Here is an 8,692-nt window from a genome sequence, read left to right on the forward strand (position 1 = left end):
CTTGGGTTAAGGCAAAAACCCTGGCAGGAACCATCTTATCTTCCTTTTTCCCCTCTGACTTGAGCTGAGGACATTCTTTCTTTCGGTGTCCCTCTTGACCACAGTTGTAACATCCTTTTGTGTTTGCCGGACATTCCCCAGGATGTTTCCTTTGGCACTTAGCACATGGCGGGTACTCTACATAACTCGACTTACTTCCTCCATTATTTGTCCGTGCCCTTTTATCGTTGTCGGACTGTTTGTTATCAGGATGTCTTCTTTTCTGACCGTTGTTGTTGTTGTTGCTGGACTGATTGTAGATTTTGTGGTTTTTGTTCCGACATGTCTGAGATTGACCCTGTTGTCTAGGGTCAGGCTTACTGGCTTCTTCTTTACTAACGTTAGCCTGCAACCTTTCTACTTCCATTGTCGTCTCTAGAACGTCAGCATAAGTAGTATTTCCTGGGTTTGCTAATTTAACCCCTAGCTCGACCTTCGGTCGAAGTCCTCTAACAAACTTAGACATCTTCAGATAGTCAGTTGGAACCATTTCCGGTGCGAACTTAGCCAAACGGTTGAACTGTCGAGCATATTCTACCACTGATAAACTTCCTTGCTTCAGGCCAGCGAACTCCTCAACTCTTGAAGCGAGTACAGCTAAATTATAGTACTTTTTGTGGAATAGCTCCACAAATTGATTCCAAGTCATGGTGGCAACATCATGCGTCTGCCGGACTAAGTCCCACCATATCCTGGCATCTTTCTTAAGTAAGGACGAAACGCAGGATATGCGGTCTGCGTTGCTGAGGTTCGTGTGCATCAGGATTGGCTCCACGTTTCTTAACCACTCTTCTACCTCAAAGGGGTTTGTAGTCCCTTCAAAGTTCGAAGCGTGTTGTTTACGGAATCGATCATTAATTGGCTCCATGTGCTATACTGGATATGGTGCATAATTTGCCACTGGCCATTCCCCATGTGGACCAACTTGTTGGGGGTGCTGAGGCCAGTAGTTGTGGCTGTGGCTACGGAAGAGGCGGAGGCGGAGGCTGAGTCTGGGACTGAGCTTGTTGTCGGTTTTGCTGCAATAGTTCCTCGACTTGCTGTCGCAGTCTAACGATCTCCGCAGTGTTGTCAGTTGGTGGCGGCGGCGCGTTGCGGCTGGCAGTAGCACGCACTTCCCTTCTGCGAACTGGAGGGGCTTCATTGTTCACCGGAGCAGCGTTGGAGGTATTTTCGTTGGTGTGAGCATATCTTCAGAGCAACATCGCAGCAGAGTTCTAACAGTTGAGAGAAACATGTCAGAACTTTACCCTAATAGGCTCTAAGGCAAAAACATAATCTAAACAAACATATCTCAGACTTATTTATTATGACTTCTTATGAAAATTATATAAGTCTTCTTTATTATTAGAAAGGGTTTCTATACTTAGAAAAACAAGCCATCTTTACTTTCTACGCTTTTTTATAATCATCCTATATGACTTAATTCTCAGGCTCGAAACTCATCTTTGTTCCAAAGTTAACTATATTGAGGGAGGGCTGGGATCAGTAAAATCGTTCCCACTACTATGGCCCCCTAACTCTCAATATAGAAACTTGCTTCATTGATTTGTATCCACCCTCATTGAACTTAGTCATTATTTATGTTATTTATTATTTATTATGATTGCGAAATAAATCAAACTCATACATGTTAACAAAATAACATTGATATTAATTTGGAAAAGAAAGTTTTTCACTATTTACAACCATAAAAGAAAACAAATAATAAGTTAAAACAAACAATGCAACTAATCTTATTCTAAAAATTAGGATCTTCTATATCCAATCCTTCATCTAGCATATCATCATTTAACTCCTCATAGTCCTCATTATCATGTGCCTCAAAATCCCCTTGAGGAAGGTTCGTAACAATTCTATGCTTTTGGTCATTTGTAAACTGAAATTCCATTTTTGAAGTGAACCTAATTAAGAGAAAATAATATCTCATTGCTACCGGCAATTCATATTCATTATCCATTATTTCCCATATCTCCTCTAAGGCTGCAATTATAGTATGATAATCTCTAAATAGTCTAATTACTAAAACGTATTGCTTTGTTGCTCTCATCATGATCTGCTTAGATTCTTAGAGGTGACCTATTTTTCTGTGGAACAAAAGCATCTTCGAGTGATTCTTTCTAGCACACCTACGGTGTTTCGCGGTTCTCTAATTCTTTTTAAAGCCTTAATGGCTCTAATATCTTCATAAGTTAATGCTCCGTTCATTCTTAACTGAAAACATAAAGACTAAAATTGCTAGCTTAACTTATAAACATAATAACTATAACTTAAACACTTACTTGGCGGTTAGATTCGGAGCTTTGAGTGTGTGTATCGAGGAGAACTTCATGCGAATGAACCATTTATCTAATACCAACTATAACTATCCAACTATTCTAGACTTTGGGCCATTAATAAATACTATACACAGACACTAATCGTAAGAAAATATACATATGAAATAACCATAACTTTATTATAAACTGTAAAGCAAAGGTTAAATACATAAAAATGCGGTTAGCATATGGGACCTCATTGTTTGAAAATAAAATAAAACATAACTTAAATCTTTAAATTTGTTACAAAACAAAATGCGAAAAATACATATAAAGCATAATTTAAAAAGACTTAAACAACTTTATCCTCGAATCGTTCGCGCAGTCCACCGATTTCCATTCTCCCTCAATACACATTCCCAAGCTGCCAAGAACCTTTCCACCGCCATAACTATTTCCCCGCACATATAAAACATAAAGGAATGAGCCTAATGCCCAGCAAGGAAAATCTACTACAAGCATGAAACATAATCATACACATAAACTATGAACATATATCATATACTATAACACATATCATGATTCTAACCCATGTACATGGTGACTATTGGAGTTTGCTAACTAAGCAACTATAAGCCTCAGACTACAATGAGGTTTGCTAGTTAAGCAACTATAAGCCCGAAAAACATAAAAGTGTTGGGGTTTGCTATATAGCATCTATAAGCCCCAAAACATAAAAGTGATAGGGTTTACTATATAACAACTATAAGCCCCAAACATACATATATCATAACACATAAAGTCATACTATAGCATAATCATAACACTTTTATATAAACATAGCACATATCACATAAGAACTATCCTATTTTCCTTACCAAAATACCGGGACGATGAGAACAAGGTCGGGATTTTAGAACACTCCTAAAAACCATTAATAGAGAGGTGAGTATTCTAAGAGAAAAGAGATTAAAAGAATGAGCTAAACCATCCAGAAGATACTTACCAATGAGAAACTCAAGTTCAAAGAACTTAGATGCCTAATAAAGAATAAAGAATACTGAGTTAGGATTTTGAGTAGAGAAAAACTATAAAAACTAATGAAACAATACTGAAAGGAACTAAAAATAGGAATACCTTTGAATACTTCTATGACCGAACTACACCTCGAAACCAAAATACACTATAAACCTTACTTCCCAAGTGTTTAGTAAGCTTCTAATGATAAATTTTATAACCCCAACCCAAGTGTTTAACACTCTAAAGTAAACCTAGCAGCCTGTAGACTGTGAACTCAGCTTGATGAATGAAGAAGTGGCTGGGCACTAGGTTCTATTTATAGAGTTCAAGAATGAAAAGATGTTCATTTAGCTTGAATAAAATAATGGCTTTTTAATTGAAAAACATTTGAATAATCGTTCACTAGAGGCTGAAGACTCGGTCAAAAAGATTCTGGACATATCAAGAGGTGAAGGATTAAAATGAGCTCAAAATTATTAAAAAATCATGCACTGCGGTCGATATATCGCCCATGCTAGGCGATATATCGTCTGGACTGATATTCTCGAGGCGCGTCGAAGTTGTTGTGCAAAGTTACGTGTTTTTCGTATCCCCGTGTGGCGATATATTGCCCCTAGAGCTGCGATATATCAGCATACGCTAAAATATTATACACGTAATTACACTTTTTCAGCCTAATTTGAATTGAGTAAACAGCCTTGACTAAGTCTTTTAACGATTTCAAAGCTGCTGGCAGACTATAGGATTTTCAAATATTACTCTTAATAAACTCTTCCTCAAAAATACTTAATTTCTCATTAAACATACACATGACAAGTGTTATTATCTTATTGGGTCTATCTAAACCTTATTGTATAATAAATATCATCTTCACAATCAGTCATACTAATCAAACCTTAGGTTATAATTAATATTCTTAAACTATAGGTTAAACTTATAAAATCTACAAGTGTTACTACGAGTGTCCAACTAAGTCCCGACTTGAACCAAAATCCACAATAATTAACATACTATAACTACTACTAGCTATTACTATTCCTACTACTCTCTAACTAGCTAAGTAAAGTTCTTGGACTCTACATGCCATTTCTATGTTTTCTCCTTGTAAAGCTTAGTATTATCAAAAGAAAATAAGCGCATCTCCATCTATTCATTCAGCTTTAACAATCTTTCTTCTCCTGCAAGTTTCATGTCCATATTGATAGTTTGAAGAACCCAATAAGCACGGTTCTCAAGTTCCACCAGTAAATGGCATGCATTTCCAAACACCAATCGATATGGTGACATTCCCAAGGGTGGTTTCTATGCAGTACAATAGGCCCACAAAGCATCATCTAGCCTCTTAGACCAATCCTTGCGATTTGGATTGACTACCTTATCAAGAACACCCTTTACCTCTCTATTTGAAAACTCTTATTGCCCATTAGTTTGAGGGTAATATGTATGTAAAACGTCCTAATCTAATACTTTGTAAAAATTTTACATGCTCATAAACTTATAGATGAAACCCACTTATTATATGAAAAATCTCAGTGGGGCCTTGCTAAAAACATGCAAGTTGGGCCCAAGAGTTTAGAAATAAAAATAATAGTTTTCATGAAATGTTTTAAAAATAAATAATTAAACGTCAAGTCCCACTCATAAGTTCTGAAAAGTTAAAATATAAACATAACATTGTTCTTTATAAATTAGCGTTAAGCTGATCGTTTTCTTGCCCATAGGGCACCCCCCACCCCATACACACCTTGACGTCGGAACTCCCAAAATCACCACGCCTGCCAAAGAGAAAACCTATTTGCTACCTGGAAGGGAAAGTAAGGGGGTGAGCTAAAAGCCTAGCAAGGAAGTACAAACAATACACAAGTAAACACAATAAACATATTCACATTCATACATCGTTATACATCATACTTAACTTCATCATCATAAACATCATTATCATAAACATTATCATCCTGAACATTACCATCATAAGCATCATCATCATATCTTCGTGAACATGACCCCCTATCTTGTCCATGTCTCATGTTGAGGTAAATAGGAACTCTGGTCCTTGAATAACCTCGGCGTGTCCGCCCTATGAGTTACATCTTCATATCCTTAGTAACTCGGGTTACGTCTTCATATCCTTAGGAACCCTTTTTGTTGTGTCGCGTTCAACACTCTACCATTACATATCATACAACATACAAAAATACATGCAATCCAGTCATATCAAAGCCAAGGAAAACTACATGAATTTCTTACAATCATCATATCATATCAAAATAGTATTTCATACATTGCACATCATCATATATATCATTTATATTCATACAAGCCAATCTTACTGTTCATAGCATAACAAATAGAATTCTATCTAACTTCCTTACCTCAGGTCCGAGTAAAGCAAAAATAGAACAAACTTCACAATGAGCCTATAATTGTAATCAAATAGTATTCTTTAGCATCACATGAGATTTCTTGTGCCCAACACATATACCCCATGTGTGCATGGTCCATGCACACATGGTGCAATTTATACATAATTTCCAAACATGTACATTTTTCAAATAGAATCACAAAAGAATAATGCAAATTCTACATATTATCCATGCATGGTTTTCAAGTAATTATTATATGGTTGAATAATAGGCATATTTTTTAACGTAAAAGTACATTTGCATCCGACACGCATACGTGGGAGCGTTGTTAAAAAGTGGCGTTAAAAACGATAATTCCTACACCCTTATTTCTAACTTTTTCAAATAAAGATTTAGAAACATAATTTCCTCACTATTATTTATTTCATTTAAATTCCTAAGTTGATTAAACCTCTTAAGGCATTATTTTTATTTCATAAAAATAATTTATTTAGCCACTTTCTAAAAAATAATAATAATAATTCCATTTTAAATTTTGTAGAGAAATAACAAGACTTGAAATTATCTAAAGGTACTTGTAAATATCATGTTTCTTTTAGAAAATAACATTATATTTTAAGTTAACAAAAATATAAGATTTGGTGTGAGAAAATATAATTTTAAGTGTGGGAAAAATAATTTTAATTTATGTAGTGTAAACCCATGTAGATTAAACAAAATAATTACTTTTAATTTATTAATCTAAACTTTCAGCAACTATTTATTTGTTTAAAAGTCACTAGTGAATTCAATCCAACATATTCTTAATTAAAAATAAAGAAACCCATACATATTAAAAATGTGAAAATTCATGGTTACAATTAAAAAATATCATTTTTAATGTATGCATAGTTTAGGGTATTAATTGATTTCATCAAATACACAAAATTCATTTCATTTAAAAGATATTTTCTCATTTTTACCAAAAACTTCCAACAACATATTAAACACTCAAAAATCATAAACTTGGAATTAAAACTTATATTTTCTTCATAAAATATAAAAAACTGTAGGTATTAATTTGAGTAAAATTATCATTTTAATGTGAATCAAAATACCCTTTTAATTTGATAAAATGATCATTGCACTTGGAACATCACTTGTGCATGCAAATCATTATTTCACCAAATTTCTCACCAACTATACACAAAATCAGCAAGCAATATTCATCATAAAATTCATTCCAAACTCATGCTTTCAAAACTCAAATATGAATATTCACGTACCACCAATACATCAATTTATAAAGATTTAAGACAAATCCTTTCACTTATCCAATTAACCTAGCATGTTCCTAATATGCATGGGTGACACAAAAATAAAACAATCTCATCATGCATCACACCTATGGTGAAAACCTGTTCATCCATATTTCATGATTTTCTTTTACTTGTTTACGAAATATTGGGGAGGATTACATTAGAATGAAATAGATCGAGACAACATTTAAACCATAGCTTTCATCTATTAACATTTTTATAGGAACCCATTTAAATCTTACAAACCTATCATGTTTCTAAGAGTACATTGGCATTAAAAATAAATGGTGAAACTAAACATGTTTGGGCATCACCCCCAGGCCGAAATAACCAAATCCCTTCATGCTTTTCCATAAAAATTTTAAACCAACAAAACATAGCATCAAGTCTTATTTCATACAAATAAAACAAAACCCTTCAATAGTTCAATCATAACAAGGTTTCTCTCCATGACCAACAATAGAATATTGCCATAAACCAAAACACAATGAATACCCAAGCCACACGCCTAGGTCAAATCCTTCATCTATCAAAAAAATAATAATCTATCAATCCATATAACCCAATAAAACATAATAACATTAGGGCTAAAGATTCCTTACCTCCCTTGATTGTAGAATCAAGAACACAAAAGTGACCAACACCCAAAACTATAACCACCCCTTGTTCAAGCCTAGGGTTTCAAAACCCACATGAAGAAAAGAGAAGAAGAAGAAAAATATATACTCTTAGAATCAATGGAAGAAGAAGACTAATGAAATCAACACTAAAAACCAATACTTACCAGTAGGGATTTCGAAATCCCTGACTACCTCTTCCCCATGGTTTCTTTCTTTATCTCCTTCTTTCTTCCTTCCATCTTCCACGAGCTCTCTCTCCCCTCTCTCTTTCTCTCTCTAGGTGGACAGCTGTGGTATAGAGAAGAGATGAGCAAAAATGCTCTCTAGGGTTCTAAGGTTCCATTTATAGTGCTAGGTTTTTTTTTTCTAAAATAATAAAAGTTAATTTCTTATAAATTTATATAATTCCAAAAACTAATTAATTAAACAAATACATTTTTATTTACCCAAAAAGGCAGCTGCAATTGTCCACTCCCCCTTTCCTTCCTTGGATTTCTACACTAATAAGGAAAATGTGATATTCGTAGCTCTAAGATCCTGCGACTTGGGACTGGGTTTTGACCCATTTTCGTTGCGTTTTAGGAAAAATACTATTTCGTAACAAATGTAGATAATTTTATTATCTTTCTATCGGTACCAATTGTGTCTAAATCCGATATACACAGCCTAAGTTATGTGTATTTTACTGAGGCGGAGTCCAGGATAACAAAGATCCTTGTATGCTCACCATGAAATCATGCACATGCACACACACAAGTGCTAAGGTGCATTTCTACTAACCATGCACCTTGGTGCAAACAAGCAAAGCTCATTTATTTAGAAATTAAAATAAACAATTAACAAAGATAAACTCACATAATTTCTACCAAACTATTTCCTAACAATTAACAATTAATAAAAACAATTAAAGCACAAAATTAATTAAAAATAAAATTGGTGAGCTACAATGTAGTAGCTATCTTTGAATGCCCTACTAATCCAAGGCCGTTACATTGTGTGTTTTAAATAGTGCTTAACTCGTTAAGCAAGTCATTTGGACTCAAAAGTGTAATTAAGACTAATCAAAGGTTAGGTATTAAAAATTTCGGTTGAAA

Source organism: Humulus lupulus, chromosome 9 (assembly GCF_963169125.1).
Source record: "Humulus lupulus chromosome 9, drHumLupu1.1, whole genome shotgun sequence".
NCBI classification, from domain to species: Eukaryota; Viridiplantae; Streptophyta; class Magnoliopsida; order Rosales; family Cannabaceae; genus Humulus; species Humulus lupulus.